This window comes from Neofelis nebulosa, chromosome 9 (assembly GCF_028018385.1).
Source record: "Neofelis nebulosa isolate mNeoNeb1 chromosome 9, mNeoNeb1.pri, whole genome shotgun sequence".
Lineage (NCBI taxonomy): Eukaryota > Metazoa > Chordata > Mammalia > Carnivora > Felidae > Neofelis > Neofelis nebulosa.
Window position 1 is genome coordinate 96,710,842 of NC_080790.1, and position 17,992 is coordinate 96,728,833.

Here is a 17,992-nt window from a genome sequence, read left to right on the forward strand (position 1 = left end):
CTCTGCCGGGACTAAGCTGGGCCTGTAGCACCCCAGTTTAGAGCAGGAGCCTACACTAATTTGTACCATTCTGTAATCACTCTGGTAATCTCTCCGCAGGCGGGGACCTCATTTGAGAAGGCACACTTCAAGCAGCTCTGTCCAGTTTCAAGGATGTCTAGTTGTGACAACTACCTGGTAATCTGGCAGCATGGACCAGTGGTAAGTGCACCAGCTATGGGCTCAGAAAGACCTGCCTTCAAATCCCATACTGCCCCCCTGTTGGCTATGTCCTGAACCTGTCTGGGCACACAGTTGGATCCCTGATGCTAAAGGCTTGTGCTACTGAGGGGAAGCTCTCTTGGAGGGTTAAAAACAGACAATGAGATTAAAACACTGCAACAAGCATCTAAATGCTTCCCATTTCTCATCCTATTTAAATTCTCTCTTTTTATTAACTGTGAGCATTACCATGAAGCAGAGTGATACTAAAAAACACTTCAAATAGGCATATACACCTCCTGGCCTGGAAAGAGGCCATTTCATTACCAGAGGCAGACCTGGATCTACAAAAGAACAGTGTTTGTGGAGTCCAATCTTCCTTTGACGGCTGCCCAGAAGTCTCTAATCTCAAGATCTGCCCACTAGATGCCTATTTTCCCCGACTGGGGACAGAAGTCTTGATGCCATCCGTGCTCACACATGGGAGGCTGGGGGCGGGGGGAGGGAAAAGGGTGGGACTCCAAATCTTGTGTTCTTTCTTTTAGGGTTAGATAAAAGGAGAAAAAAAGTCTGTTGAAGGCCAAGCGGAATTAAGAGGAGAAAGTGTTTATAAAGCAAGTTCTGATACAGTGCTCTTCAAATGGCAAGTAGAACTCAGGAATGTTATCGTGGTTTGAAAAGGGATGTGTTACTGATATGGTGAAGACTTGAAACCTAGGGTGTGGGAAAAGTCAAGTGTTTAGCTCTCAGCTATGGAATTTCTATTCGCCCAGTGCATCAACTTGGCCTTGGGGTGTGATGGGCCTTTACAGTCCCATCAGCCCTGTGGGATGAGACCTACCTCCAGGTCATGAAAAACCACATGACCCAAATAATCTTTCTCCTGTCTGTTTCTGCCAAGCTGGGGGAGCCTCATGGTCTGGTGGGTACATCCCATGTTGGGGCTCTTTTAGAGTAGTCTGGGGGTACCTGAGTGGCTCAGCCGGTTGAGCGTCAGACTTCGGCTCAGGTCATGATCTCACAGTTCACGAGTTCAAGCCCTGCATCGGGCTCTGTGTTGACAGCTCAGAGCCTGAAGCCTGCTTCGGATTCTGTGTCTCCATCTCTCTCTGCCCCGTCCCTGCTCATGCTCTCTTTCTCTCAAAAGTAAATAAACATTAAAGAAAAAATTAAAAAATAAAAAATAAAGTAGTCTGGAAATGGGTTCCTTATCAGCTTTCAGATGATCTTTGCCCCTAGGATCTATCACTGTGGAAACAAACAAAATAATGAAGGGTTCTTCCTTCCATTTGCAGAGGAGTATCTAGAAAATGATGATGGAGCATCTCAAAACCCTGTCCTTTGTTTGTTTGTTTGTTTTTGTTTTCTAAACTTTATGTGTTACATCTCTCAAGGATGTTTGCATTTATATTTTTGAAATTTAATTATAATTGCAGACATAAATACATGAATAGATTCTCATTGAACAAATTATTGTAGTTAAATCTAATCTTCCCTGACCTTTAATCCTTCATCCATAATCCTTTTCACCTACCCAAAGGTAACCACTTTTATCAGTTTCCTGTGTACCATTCTTGAATGGTGTCATTCTGTGCTTTTTCTATCAAATGGAATTATACCGATGTATTGTCCTATAATTCCCTTATTTCCCACAATGAAATGTAAGATTTATCCACATTGATACATGAAGCCCTAGTTCATTCGTTTTAAGTGGCAATGGTTTTCCACCCTAGGGATATACCACATGGAGATAATACATAGGATACACCCTGTAGCCATTCTATTTTGACAGACACTTGGGTCATTTCCAGTGTTTTGTGGCATAAACAGTACTCTGTTAAACATCCTTGTGTACTGTGTGAAACCGCACAGAAAATGCTGGGCTCCATTCACATACAAAGTTCTGAGATGGTGCTACATTGCTCTTCAGGTGGCTGTGCCCAGCTGTACTCCCTCTGCCATCTTTGAAAGTCTCCCCCTCACTTGTCATTGTTTAATTTTATCAAACTTTTAAACTTTGGCCAATCTGATGAATAGAAGTGACTTTTAATTGTCTCAATGTGCTTTGCTCGGGTTATATGTTTGTTGTCCATTTGTATTTCTTCCTTTGAGGAATTGCCTGTTCATTTATCTGTTGCCTATCTTGGGATTTCTTGGTTTTTCTTATTAAATTGTATGAGTTGTGAATATGCATCTCTTGTCTCAAATATTTAAAAGATTTTCTCTCATGCTTTTTTTTGTCTTAATTTCCCTAAGCTTTTAATGTTGATAGAATCAAAACGTTTTCATTATAGCTCTTGTTTATTGACCCTTGTCTAGGAAGACATTCTTTATCTTGAGGTTATAAACAGTTTCCTCTATTTTCTGCTGAGACTTACACATAGTGTTGTCAATTTCCATATAATGTACTTTTTTATTAGTAGTCCTTTCATTCATTCACACAAAATTTTATGTGTGGTATGAAATCAGGACAAGGAGGGGAGGGATAACTCTAATATGGCCGAAGCTAGGTTCCCCAAACCCCTATACCCTACACTCTGGGATGGCTATATCTGCCCCAACGCTATATCTGCCTGCCTTCTGCAGGCCAAGGAATGTACCAGAGGGCTGCCATTTAAAAATATGCCCAAAGGCTGGGGGTGGCCTATGAGGCAGGAGGTAGAACTCTGCCCTTGATTTTTTTTTATTCCAAATGGGGAGCAAATGAACTCAACAGCATTTTTGCAATGGCCCATCTTAGCCCTGCTGATTCAAAACATCCTCTAATAATAGCCAGAACCTTACTGTTTACTAAAATACAACATTTACTGTATTTTTATTCCATTTTCTATTTTGGAGTGGAAAGAAAAAAAAATCTCCACACCACACACATACATAGAGAAAAAGGTAATAAGCAACCTGCCCCTGTACCCTCTTCTGAGTAAAGTGAAATGAATGGTTTGATGTGTGAATAACTTTCTGTCTTTACCTCAAAGTGGAAAAGAATGGTGTCAAAAATAGAAATAATAGGTCCCAAAAAGAATCACTTGTGCAAACCCCCGTGTCGGCAAACTAGGACTTAATGCTTAACCTAATTGCAGTTCCAGCCTCTCCCAGGAGTGGCATTTTCAACCAGTCTGCAATTTCCTAATCAACACTAGTAATATAAACTGCAGGACAGACCTGGGCCCTTCCCCCAGAGGAAGGTGACCCAGCCTAACACAAACCTTTCTTTCATTTATGACTTCTTGTCCTCACTCCCTTCTGCCTATGCAGGTCTTCCATTTTGTAACTGCTCCTTGGAGCTCCGTTTTACTTGCTGGACAAGACGCTGCCCCATTCATGAATCGCTGGCCAAGTAGACCTTCAAGTTTACTGAGCTGAATTGTGCTTCCTAAATAGCCGTATTTAGAGGAAACCAACACAAGTGAACAGATCTAATATTTAAGAGCAGAATTTGGCTAAATGACCAACTTGGAATTCCTTTGGCTATGCAGCTTCAACAGTGCGTCCTTGAGTAAATGATGTGATTCCTTAAATCTCCTCATCTGTGGACTGAAGATACGCTAAGGCCTGCTTCTTGGAGCTGCATAAGGTTCCACTTTAAGTGAAAGCAGGCAAAGCCTACAGCAGATGTACACTTTTAGTATTTGCTGGTGGGGAGCGTGCCCACCAATTTACATCACCTATCCATAACAAAAAAGTCAGAGGTCTGGTTCAGAGGGTGCTAGAAGTGTGGGGTGGGATTAAGATAGCAGGATACGTTGGCTAATTATATCTGTTGGGGGACATGGGTCTTTGTAACAATGCACCTGAGAGAGACTTCCACATGCTATGTCCCTATAGGGACTTGAATTCCATGGGGTTTCTTGGCCCCCTTGGCTACCCCTTGGGTACACCTCAAGATGCTGATGGACCAGGATTTCATACCTTTTAGCCTCTTGGACCTTCCTCAGATCTGAAAACCCCTGCAAACATCAGGCAGCACAGTGGCCTCCCCTGAGACCAGTCCTTCCACCAGACGGGGCCTCTAATGCTTCCCAAAGTGGCCAGGAGAAGAGAACCTGGCCATACACAGCCATCCCCAATGTCCTTGTCAAAGCACAGCTTTCAAGTAGCTAGAACGAGCTTTGTCTGGTGCACCAAGACCCAGAAGCGCTCTCAGGGTCTATTCCTGGCCAATGCCAGATGGGTACTGAGGTATAAATGCCCCAGCTCCCTTTTCTCTGGTAAAGACAACTCAGAAGCAAGATCTACACTGTCCCTGAGTTCCCTTTGAGATGGAGCCAAAGTTTCTTCAAGGGACTTTGCTTGAAACTGGACTCTTGTCTGACCTCCTTCCCTGTCCCACTATGAGTTTCTCTTGAGAGCACTTCCTGAAAAGCCACTTCCATAAAAGTCTTTAGCTCTGGACCTGTTTCTGGAGAACATAAGACAGCCCCCAACCTTCACTCTTGGCTCCCCTCTTTCACCATTTGCGGTTGATGGTCCTGCCTGTGGGTTATTCCTGGAGCCAGAGGCTCTCTCAAATGCCCAGACCTGGGTATAAATTCCACAGGGTAGGAACTATGTTTTTTTACTCACTACCATATCTTCAGAGCTCAGGCTGTCCCTGGCACACATGAATTGTTGAATGAACAAGTGCTCTTCCTCCTCTGCCTTCCTCTTGGTAACTTCCCTGTTCATTTTCCTCCTAGATCAGGGCTAAATCAGGACATGGAGGAGGTGGAGCTCCAACCAGTCCATGCTCAGCTGGACATGGTGGGGAAGTGACTGACACAGTGGTAGCCACTAAAAGGCACTGCTCGAGATTTGTCAACTATTTACCACCAACAACCATTCATGTGGTTGCACATCCAGAATGCATGGTTAGGTTGTCATGGAGCAGAAGCCATTGGCTTTAAGACATGATCCCTTCAATGACTAAGTTGTAAACTACTTCTACTAAAAAGTAACAGAGGTCCAAGTAGGCTCTACCTTGCCAGAAAATCAACAGCAAGTATGTGCAGGCTGTGAGGGCCTGGGGGGACCAGGATGGCTAGGGGCTGCCAGTTCCGTGCAACTTCTAGAAAGCAAGCCCAGAGTTTTTTGGGTTTTGTTTTTCACTATATTTGAAATGATTCTACAAACACTGATATAACTTCAAATTTAGTGTATCCTTGGGGTACAGAAAGTTTTTCAGATATACACAGTGTCTGTAGTTCAATATGTGAAATGTGGAAACAACTTGTGGGGCTGCATCTTAAAACAGTCATTCTGCTGAGGTCCCAATTTACTTGGTCAGTTGTCTGAGGCCAGTATTGTGCTCAATTATTCAATGACCTCAGAAGTCACACATTATCACCACATTACTACTTGTGGCTTTGAGTTTTAAGGTTAAGTAACAAGATAAATGGTAGAAGGGCCACAAAGAACAGAGTTTCTCTTTCCAAGAGTTGGCACTGATATCTTCTGCAGCCCTGGTTAGTTTCAGCATTTTTGCTTTAAATCTGATATTACATTTGTTTCTTTATATTTTTAAGAAATGTTTATAAAGTATGTATTGAGCATCAGGCTCTGGGTCTGTAATAGGGAAGAAAAACACAAACACAGTGAGCTCCATCAAATTTTTGATACTATAATTATAAGGCACACTCTTACTTTATATGCCATCAAAAAAAAAGAGCTACCAATTAAAATTATAACACACCACTGACTATAGGATACAAATGATTTCAGACATGATAAATATTTGAAATCAGTAAATCTTGGAATTGAAATGCACTGATCTACGTCTTCATGGAGCTCAAGTTGGAGAGGCCAAAGGTTGCATGGATCAAGAAGCCTGAGGTTGTTGGTGGCTTGTTTTGCTGTCTGGTCAGTGGCAAATCTGCTGCGTGAGGACTAGCATCCTGGAGTTTGTAAAACAGGGAGGGGCAAGATGACCAGCAGGCTTGGTGTTGGGCTTCACCTGGCACCCTCACTAGGTGTGATGGCTCTCATGGAAAGCATTCTACCTTGACCATGACTGGAAGCCTGGCAAGAACAGATTCCTGCACCCTGAGCAGGTACTTTGGCCCCAGGTCCCTGGGAAACATGAAACCTGAAGCCCACTGCCATAGGAAATATGCACTAAGACCTGAGTATGGTGCCCTTCTGGCCTTCGAGCATTCAGAGGAATGCTAAGGCCAATGGAGCTTTGGTAGATTCACCACTGAGATCAACCTTATCCATCCATCAATCAGTTCAACCACAAGTGGTTTATTCCTACAGTTAACAAAACTATGCAAAGCTTGATGCAAAAAAAAAGTTGCCTTTCAAATCATAGTTGAACACTGTATACCAAGCCTACCTAAGGGTCGTCTGGAATGTCATTTTGTTTGACTCTTGTCCTTTGATTAAAGCCCAGAGTGTATAAAGTCAGATGCAGAACATGTAGAAAACTGGTAAATGGCAAATGATACTTGTTTGGCAGAAAAGATTAGAAAAAAAAAAGGTTTTAATTTTTTTGCCCTGGACATCTTCATCCACTTTTGTATTAGGTTTAACCATATGAAATTGCAATTGTTTGAAGGTCAAAACATTATTGAATATTAGCAGTATCAAGCTTATATCTAACCTTTCAAAGTTAGACACACAAAGCTGGCTAACAGTGGGTGTTATCGCTGGTTCAACATGGGATTCTTTTGTCCAGTGACTATTAGCCAGTCTCTGACATCCAGAGTTGGTTTTAACATCCTGTTGCTTTTCTCTTTAATGAGTGAAATCAATCTTTGACACACACTCACTAAGTACTTATATGAGAACTGTACAGTGGTTTTCATTTTTGAAAATTATCTCTGAGGTTTAGGGCCATCCATCCTAAGACACTTGCCGACTGTGGGCCCCAGGACTCGTGCATGTATATGTATGTGGGTATGCTGGGCAGGGGGTCCTTAACCTCTTTGGACTTCAGTTTTCTCAAGCATTAAATAGATCAATGGATTTCTAATGCCTCTTCTGGCTCCAACTCTTGTTGATCCCTAGCTGTCCTTCTGTGCCTTTCAGAATGCAGTGGCATGAATGTTGTTGTCACATTCACTTCCCTTTTACCACTTCCAGCTTCCTACTTAGCTTTACTGGGCTTTCTACAAGCACTGGAGGAGAAAGAATGACTCACCCTTTCTGGAAGCCAAGCTGAATGTATACCATCAATTTATATATGAAAACTATTGAATTCAGCACTTTTAATTCTAGGAACTGCCCCAAATAAATAATTAGATATATATCAAAGAATGTTCTTGGCTGCATCATTTATGATAGTGAACAAGAACTAAATGTCTAACAACAGTGGACCAGTTAAAATATGGTACAGCAATATACTGGACTACTACACGGCCACGGAAATAGTGATTCTGTTACTCTTAAAACACAGAAAACAAACTGATGGTTGTCAGAGGGGAGGTGGGCAGGGAGATGGGTGGCATAGGGGAAGAGGGTTAAGAGGTACAAACTTCCAGTTGTAAAATAAAGAGGTGCTGAAGATAAAAGCACAGCATAGGAAATACAGTCAATAATATTTAATAATGTGATATATGAAGAGATGGTAACTACACTTATTGTGGTAGGCACTGAGTACTGTATAGAATTGTCAAATCACTATGCTGTACACCTGAAATAACATAACATTGTATGTCAACTATATCTCAATAATAAATTTTAAAACGGTAATCCTGTTATATATCAATTGATATGTGCAACATACATCAATATATCAATATAGTGATAAATTAGTGAAAGAAAAGATGCAAAATGGCATGTATTCTCTGAGCCCATTTGTGCAATATATTTATCTGTGGATTTATGTACTATAAAGGAAAAACAGCAAAATTCTGGATGCCTTTGCATGTAGATACTCACAGGGCCCATTTCCAGATGGAGCATTTAGTGGTGGTAAAATATAGGTAATATTCTCTTCCTTCTTTGCATTTTGAAATTTTTCTGCAATAAGCATATTTTTTTCCATAGGAAATATAGCTATCTTAATTTTGGGAAAAATAGAAGGGAAAGAGTAATTTGAAGGGTGGAATTCACATAGAGCCTGGAGTTAACAGAACAGCAATTAGACAAGTTTTTTCTTTAACTGTTTTTAATGTTTATTATTTTTTTTTGAGAGAGAGAGACAGAATGAGAGCAGGAAGAGGCAGAGAGAGGCAGATAAAGAATCTGAAGCAGGCTCCAGGCTCTGACCTGTCAGCACAGAGCCTGATGTGGGGCTCGAATCCAAGAACCATGAGATCATGAACTGAGCCAAAGTGGGACACTTAACCAACTGAGCCACACAGGTGCCCCATGTTTTCTTGAGAGCACATGGACTCTGTGGTATACTACTCTGCCAATAGGTGCTGATATTTGCTAAACCTAAGTGCCCATGATATATCACCTGGCTGGTGCAAGTCTTGATAAAACAAAGGAAATAAGATGGCCTGCCATTTGCCATGGTGGAGCTGTGGAATGAGGTTCCTCACTCCCTGAAGTCAGGACCTTGCCAAGTACAAGTGGCACCTCACCTATACAGTGCACCTTTTTTTTTTGACAGATCTACTCAGCTACATGCCAGGCATTGACCTCAATATGGAACAGAAGGCATTCCTCATTCCAAACCATCAGTTATATATAGGGAAGTGTTCTCTCTTTTCTTCTAGTTATAAAAAATGAAGTAAGCTCTGAGCTGTAATTTTCCTATGCACCACTGCTTCTACTGAACCCACTCCAGGTGCCTACTGAGTTCAAATGCACAAGCTGGGAGACGTGTTCAAATTAGCATTTCCCCAAATGTTTTTTGCCCAACAACAGCAATGTAAGATGTGAGCAGGTGGGATTTCCAAACAGGGTTACTGTCCCAGTAACACTGGAAACAGTTGATGACACTGGAATAAACATTCAGTCAAACAAAGTCATTGTGTGCTCCTCAGAATCTTTAAGATGCTGGTGTGTGCGGGGTCGGTCCCCAGGATGATAACAGGGTGCACAGGATTCCACTACTGCCCTACAACTCTTCGCTGATGACCATTTCAGCCAAGCGGCATTCTGGAGAAACTCAAAGAAATGCTGACCTAAGGGGACACTGACATGGCCTCTGGGGACAACAACTGCTGCATGTAGAATCTCTGTCTTAATTAAAACAAAAACAAAACCAAGAAAAACCCACCAGATATGAACAGAGTATAGATTCAAAGGAAACAAACTGAAGAGGAAGCATGAATCTACAACTTGCAACATGAAAGCAAGAATTTTGAAACAGACCATTAAAATCTTATTTTCTGTAAGTTGAGTATGATAATGTCTTCTGAGCACATATATTTAGTTTAGGGAAGGAAGAAGGCAGAGGGATTATGAAAAGGGAATTTGGATTTTAAGAAAATGTGAACGTCGGTCATTTCAGTCTTGTGAAGACGATTAGTAACTCTGAGGGGATGAATCACTGAGGCTTTGAAACTTGTTAAAATGCAAAGGGTTTGCTCCTGATCAGGAACTGAATCTCTGATGCATGAGTCTTCAGAGGCACCCTGACCTCATGATTTCATATAGGATATGCGTAATATGTGTAGCAGGTGTGGGTAGTGCCTTGCCCCTAACCCATGGAGGCCACCGCCCCCGTAGGCTGTAATGGCTTTCTACTGCAAGCACCTAGAAGTCTCCCCCCAAGGTTTGTGGATGCTCAGAAGAGCTCAGAGTAGGATGAGACCTGGTGCATAAATACCCCAGCTTCCTCCCCATTGGAGGGACAACATGGACACTCACTACTCAGTCTCCCAGGACCAAGAGTCTGCCTTCCCTACTTTGTCTCACTCCCCTACTCTCGTACCTGAGCCCCCTGTGATCACCTATCAAACAGACTTCTGGCATTCACATCCTGTCTCTGAATCTGCTACTGGGGAACCGAACCAATGTTTTTCTTTTTTGCTATAAATTCAGAGCAAGACCTCACAGGCTATCTCCTCCAGCTCAAGCATTTAGGTGCCTTCAATACCCCTTACAGCCTTTGCTCCTCCCTAGTGTTCCCAGGTAATGGGTATATGGGGGAATCTTAGAGTATTCTTGAAACTCTGCTTTGGTTTAGGTCATGTGACCAGAATTGGGCACAGTGTTCCAGTGCTAGCCTGGCCTCATTTCCTCCACACACACACACAACACACACACACACACACACACACACACACACACACACACACACACTGTGATAAAGACGCTTACAACTCTGGGGTGCCTGGGTGGCTCTGTCAGTTAAGCGTCTGACTTTGGCTCAGGTCACGATCTCTCCATCCCTGAGTTTAAGCCCCGCATCAGGCTCTGTGCTGACAGCTCAGAGAGCCTGGAGCCTGTTTCAGATTCTGTGTCTCCCTCTTGCTCTCTGCCCCTCCCCTGCTCATGCTCTGGCTCTCTCTCTCAAAAATAATAAACATTAAAAAAATATTTTTTTTAAAAAAAGATGCTTTCAACTCTTATTATCATTAAGAATAAAACTAACAGAGGGGCGCCTGGGTGGCGCAGTCGGTTAAGCGTCCGACTTCAGCCAGGTCACGATCTCGCGGTCCGTGAGTTCGAGCCCCGCGTCAGGCTCTGGGCCGATGGCTCGGAGCCTGGAGCCTGTTTCCGATTCTGTGTCTCCCTCTCTCTGCCCCTCCCCCGTTCATGCTCTGTCTCTCTCTGTCCCAAAAATAAATAAAAAATGTTAAAAAAAAAAAAAAAAAAAAAAGAATAAAACTAACAGAATAATATCCACCAGACTAATGTTTCTCAAACTGGAATGTGCCCACGCACCACCTGGGGAGCTTGTTAAAATGCAGGTTCTGACTCCTAGGTCTGGGGTAGGGCCTGAGATTCTGCATTTCTAACAAATTCCTCGGCTGATTGACAGCCCACACGTGGAGCAAGGTTCTAGTGGCCTGTAAGAGCCCAGAGGACAGGATCAATGCTTTTGATGTCAGTATATTCAGTATCTTACCCAACTGGCCACATAGTGGATGCTTAATATATATTGTTGAAGTAAAACTCTTGCAATTGTTTTATTAATAATTCAGTTCACTAATTAAAAATTAAAAATTCAGCTGCCCAGCAGACAAGAAAACAACAACTGTTTAGTGCAAATTCGCAAAGAAAGATCTTTCTCGTGGTGGGAAATTACATGCTGGGACACCAGTGATGTCAATGCACAGTATGGGTAGGTAGGTAAGTAAACTTGGAATGAGAGTCACTGTCAACTCATTTATTGGAGACCTGTTCCTATTAGGGTGCTGAGCTAAATGGAAACCAAAAGAGGTATAGGACATTGTCCCTGGCCTATGTCCCTGAAGATTCAATGGGCTTACAATGTGATTGGAAAGGTAAGACAAGGATAAGTAACAAGGAACACATGTCTGGTGAGTGCTCACAGACAGAAGTAATACCGACAACTTGTATTTGCTCAACATAAATCACCTGACTCTCAGTAAAGCCATTCGGATCACTAAATAGGTAGCTCTGTTGTCTATGGCTAGACTTCTGTTTGAGTCCAGTTAATGAGTGTGTGGGGAAGACTTCTGGAGTTGAGTCTGGAATTTCAGAATCTGCTTTTAATGTTCAGTTTAATTTAATAATCAAGACACAATGAGTGGATGCTCTGTAAAGGGTGCCGGGGGCCACAGGCATCCAAAGGGTAAGGAAGGAAGAGCCAAAGAGAGAGCCCTGTGGGTCCTTTGATCAATGCCACTGCCAGCCCACATCACCTGCCCCATGGCTGTGGCTGGCTGCACATCCATGCACTGGGTTCACATGCTGAGAATTATCTATTCTGATAACCAAGGGACTGATGTTTTTGACATCATATATAAACCACCAATTAGAATGAGTATCAAGTAGGTTGACTTTGTGAGAATTCATCAAGCTGGATACTGATGAGAGCACCTTCTGTATGGATGTTACACTTTCATAAAAAGTTAAAAATATAATAAAATGAATAAAATGGTGCCATTTGAAGATTCAAAAATCATGACCTCTGAAATGCAGAAGTGAGCCTGGGTTGGATCTAGAATGAGGGGAGAAGAAATTACAAAAGGTCATAACTTGGGGTGATTACCAAACATTGAAGATGGACTGTGGGCTACAGCAGTGTCATAGCCATGTTCAATTTCTTGACTTTTGTGATTTACTGTGACTATGTAAGAGGATATCCTTGCTTCTAGGAAATACACACAGAAGGGTCTAAATGGGTGTGATTTCTCCACTGCATTCTCAAGTATATAAGAAAATATATGTGATTGCATATAAAGAGGCAAAATTTATATATTTATGGAATAGTTACAGATTTATACAATTGCTTGTGTATGTGTGTGCGCAGAAAGAAAGAGAGCCATCAGGCAAATGGGGCAAAGTGTAAACAGCTAAGGAATCTGGAAACGGGGCAATGGGTATAGACAATTATTCTTGCAACTTCTATGGAAATTTAAAATTATATAGTACATATATATACATGAAAGCCTATTATACATACATACATGAGAGTATGTAATATGAAGAATCTCTCGTGCTACTATTCTTGCAACTCTTCTGTAAAGTATATCAATAACCTCCCTCCTCTACCCCCAGCCCCAAGGGGGAAAAAGTTAAAACGATGCACACAAGAATGAAAACCCAGCTGCCAGGAACCACTTCCCTAATTTCTGTCAGCACATCTCCAAAGCTCACTATCACATTTTTACTGTTGGGAAATCTCTTTGGAAAGCTCAGTAAGCGATGTTCCTTGTCCTCAAACTCTGTGTTGATGTGCCCTTGGAACACAAGCCAAAGGAAGCGCTGGCTGAGGCAGTTGGCACCTCTTCCCCCCAAAGGCTGCTGGGCTGTGACACCTGGCTGAGCCATGGCCACTGCACCTGCTGGCCGCACCCAGCAGAGCCCCCAGCACAGCCAGCACTCAGTGGCCCACCGTGGGCTGTAGTAGGCCCGCTGAGCTTACTGATGAGGCCTAGAACCACATAAGCCTGGTTGGAAGGCCAGCTTGGGATCCTCCCTCCTGCAAGGGGCCCAGACTGTATTTCCTCATTTGTAAAAGGGGTAGGGGTAACTTGGTGGGAGGATGGTGGGGAAATAGCATAAAGAAGGTGCCGTGGGCATTAGAGCTCCAACCACAATCAGCCCACACCAGCAGTGCATGGGGCTGCCGCACATGTGCTTCGGTACCCACACCTGGCAGCACACACATACACAAAAATGCTCATCTTTGATGGGCCCACCCATCTTTCTGTTTCCAGAAAGAAAACAATCTATTTTTATTTATTTTTTAAAATATTTTCTTTATTTTTTGAGAAAGAGAGCATGAGCAGGGGAGGGGCAGAGAAAGAGGGGGAGACAGAGGATCCGAAGAGGGCTCTTTGCTGACAGGCTGACAGCGGCGAGCCCCATGTGGGGTTTGAACTCATGAACCGGGAGATCATGACCTGAGCCAAAGTCAGACGTTCAGCGAAATGAGCCACGCAGGCGCCCCGGAAAGGAAACAATTTAAATTTTGTCAGAGTTAACTTATGTGTCACTTGGGAAAAATAAAAAATTATTTTTAATTATGTATAAATGGTGGTGGATCAAAACTTTTCAGTATTTAGGAAACTCTAAGTGCATTTAATATGGTCTTGGGGGTCAGGCAGGAAAGGACTGTGGGGGTGAGTGGAAGGGTTAGAGGAGACAGTGAAGGGGGCCCAGAGGAGATTACTGAATGGGCTGCTCTGGTGACAGGTGTATTTGTTTTATGTCCTTTGGCAGATTCCTAGCAAAAACGTGACAGCAGGCATGATGTTCCCTGTGTGTATTTTTTTCTGTCTCCCAGGCCCTAAGTCCAGCTCCTTCAAATACACTTGACCCTTGAACAACACAAGGGTGGGTGCACTGACCCCCCTGAACAATTGAAAATCCAAGTATAACTTTGGACTCCCCCAAAACTTAAACTAATTGCCTATTGTTGATCAGAAGCCTTAACATAAACAATTAACACATATTTTGTATTATATACTATATTCTTACAATACAGTAAGCTAGAGAAAAGAAATGTTATTATGAAAATCATAAGGAAGAACAAATACATTTACAGCACTATACTATATTTTTCGAAAAACATCCACATGTAAGTGGACCCATACAGTTCAAAACTGTGTTATTCAAGGGTCAACAGTAGTAGGTACTCACAAATGACTACAAATCTCTCCAAATGGAAAATGTGGTATAAATATACAATGGAGTATTACTCAGCCATTAAAAAGAATAAAATCTTGCCATTTACAACAACATAAATTGAGCTAGAATGTATTATACTAAATGAAATAAGTCAGTCAGAGAAAGACAAATACCATATGATTTCACTCATATGTCAAATTTAAGAAACAAAATAGATGAACACATGAAAGGGGAGGAAAAAAAGAGAAAAGGAAACAAACTATAAGATGCTCTTTTTTTTTAAGTTTATTCATTTACTTTGAGAGACAGTGTGTGAGGGAGGGAGGGGCAGAGAGAGAGAGGGAGAGAGAGCTCACAGCATGGAGCCTGACTTGGGGCTCAATCTCACCAACCATGAGATCACAACCTGAGCTGAAGTCAAGAGTCTAACACTTAACCGACTGAGCCACCCAGGCGCCCCACCATAAGAGACTCTTAGAGAGCAAAGTGAGGGTTGATGGGGGGAAGTGAGTGAGGAATGGGCTAGATGGGTGATGGGTATTAAGGAGGGCACTTGTTATGATGAGCATTGGGTGTGGTATGCAAGCGATGAATCACTGAATTCTACTCCTGAAAACAAATACTGCACTGTATGTTAACTAACTAGAATTTAAATAAAAATTTGAGAAGAAAAAAAAATACACTTTGTTAGCTTTAGCCAATGATAGCTATCACATAACCAGTGGCCTTCTTTGCAGCAAGTAGGTTCCCTCATATCATTTAATCCTCACATTGTCCTGGTGCAACAGGCAGGGACTTTTAGTGACCCCATTTTGCAGATGAAGAAACTGAAGCTCTGAGCATTTTTTCCATGTCGAGTAGCTGGTAATGTTTGCAGGAAGGGATTGGCAGCTGGGATTCTCAGACTTATAAACCCATGACCTTTCCACAGTATTTCCCTCACTTTTTTTTTTTAAGTTTTTATTTTAATCACTGGGTGCTCATCATAGTAAGTGCATTCCTATTTCACCCATCCCTCCCCCCCACCTTCCCTCTGTTTTTTTCTCTATAGTTAAGACTCCATTTATTTTTGTCCTTCCTTCTGTCCTTCCTTCCTCTCCTCCTTCCTTCCTTCAAAAAAATTTTTTTTACATTTATTTATTTTTGAGAAACAGAGTGAGACAAAGTGTGAGCGGGGGAGGGGCAGAGAGAGAAGGAGACAGAATCTGAAGCAGACTCCAGGATCTGAGCAAGTGGTCAGCATGAAGCCCAATGAAGGGCTTGAACCCACGAACTGTGAGATCATGACCTGAGCCGAAGTCGGATGCTCAACTGACTGAGCCACCCAGGTGCCCCCCTCTTTCCATTAATGTAAGCTCTATACCCAACGTGGGGCTTGAACTGATGACCCTGAGATCAAGAGTGGCATGCTCTGCTGAGTCAGCCATGTGCCTCAAGAGTCTGTTTCTTGGTTTGTCTCTCTCTCTTTTTCCCATTTGTTCATTTGTTTTGTTTCTTAAATTCCATATATGAGTGAAACGATATGGTTGTCTTTCTCTGACTTACATCTCTTAGCATAATATACTGTAGATCCACCCATGTTTCTGCAAATGGCAAGATTTTATTCTTTTTGTGGCTGAATAATATTCCATTGTATATACATATAACAACACCTTCTTTATCCATTCATCAATCAATGGACACTTGGGCTGCTCCCATATCTTGACTATTATAAGTAATGCTGCTATAAATACCCAGGAGTGCAATTGCTGGATCATAAGGTAGTTCTATTTTTAAATTTTTAATGAACTTCCATACTGTTTTCCACAGTGGCTGCACCAGTTTGCACTCCCATCAAGAGTGCAAGAGGGTTCCTTTTTCTCCACATTCTCACCAACACCCTTTGTTTCTTGTGTTTTTGATTTTAGCCTCTCTAAAACGCATGAGGTGACATCTCATTGTAGTTTTGATTTGCATTTAGGGGGCACATATCTTTGATGTACTAAAGGTAAAATTGGGCTTTATTACATCTGAAAAGGTTGACATGTGCATCCCTGGAAAGCCTCTGCTGGCTGTACCCAGGATGAACTTAGCAGCTTCCTCTCAGATCCTGGGGTTCTCCTAAAACCCACCTCCCTCCTCTGAGAATTCAGCATTCCTGTATCTCTGTATCCTCTCTGACTCCTGGGCACTTCCTTCTCTCTGCAGATAAGTGGAGTCTGAGGCTGCTTAGTGTCCAGTTGAAGGCTTGACTGGTATGAGCTTTTCCTGGTGAGGGCACAGGAAAACTCCTTGCTGCCTCATTGAGAGCTGCAAAGAAGCTCTGATGGTCATATCCAATGTCAGATATCAGCAGTCCCTGGTGGCCTCTGGACACACTCAGTTATGTTTTGTCCAGCTTGCTTTACCTCGGCCTGTCCTATCTTTATGGTTAAAATAGTTCCAACACTTAAACATAAAGTGTATTTCAAGCAAAAATCAGGAGATTTACAAAAAAACCCAAGTTTTGAAGTTCAAAGGTTTTTAGCTTCTTGGAAATTAGAAAAACTGTGTCATCCTGGTGATGTTGCCTTCTCCCATATAAGGGGAGCCTAGGTGATTCAGTTGGTTGAGCGTCCACTCTTTCTTGATTTCAGCTCAGGTCATGATCTCACGGTTAGTGAGTTTGAGCCCCGCATAGGCTCTGTGTGGACAGCACAGAGTCTTCCTGGAATTCTCTCTCTTTCTCTCTCTCTCAAAATAAATTTTAAAAAAATTAAATGGGGCATCTGCTCCTCAGTTCATGACAGTCTCCACCATTCCCTATTGCTTCCCAGTACTATGGTCAAATATTGTTGCCATTTATCAACTTCCGCCTGGGTTGGCTTTCCTAGTCTCCATGATCCACCTGGCCCCTGTAGGCCTCTGAGGTTGAGACCTTTGCTGTATTCATTCTAGCTGTTTCTGATGACCTATATGAGGCAGATAATGTGATTCAGGAAAGAGAATGGGCTCTGCCCTCAGAGACCCAGCTCTTACTGGCAGTGGCGTATGCTTGTTCATTTGTAAAGCAAGTAGAGACATGGCTACCCACCCTTAAGATTGCCTTTGAAGATGCAGTGACAAAATGCAATTATTTTCCAAGTCAGCAATCACCAAACTTTTTCTATAGAGAGCCAGAAAGTAAATATTTTATGATTTGCAGGCACCTCTCTCTATAGCAACTCAGCTTCCCTGTTGTGGACGGAAACAGCCATAGACAATACATAGATGGATAGGCATGGCTGTGTCCCAATTACAAAAACAGGTGCCCGACAGGTCATGGTTTGTGGACTTTGTCCTAAGTGATTGTCTCCTTCTCTCTGCTGGTCTTCTCCAGCCCCCAGCACAGATTTCAGGTACAGGGGTTATTTCCAAAAACATGGGGCAGGCCTAACAACAAATAGATAATAAGAGTTTGCAATCTTCCTTCCTCTCTCAGCTTCTAAGTGGGGAGTCAGCTCTATCCCAGTGTTTGCTGTGTGGTTTTGAACTAAGGGACGGAGAAGGAAAACATAAAGCTCAGGACTCCTGACAGACCAAACACTGTGCAGGATAAAGATGAAAAGGTAGGGGTGAGGCACAGAAACCTGAAGGGGACCACGAGACTCACTGAGGAGTTTTGAGAGAGTGATGTGGGGAGAGAGCTCCTGGA

General features: G+C 42.6%; 1 protein-coding gene across 8 annotated transcripts in view; it reads right to left on the reverse strand.

The window, feature by feature from the left end:
* RIN2 (Ras and Rab interactor 2) overlaps nt 1-17,992 on the reverse strand; it is a 224,515-nt gene that overhangs the window by 71,423 nt on the left and 135,100 nt on the right. The window lies entirely within an intron of this gene.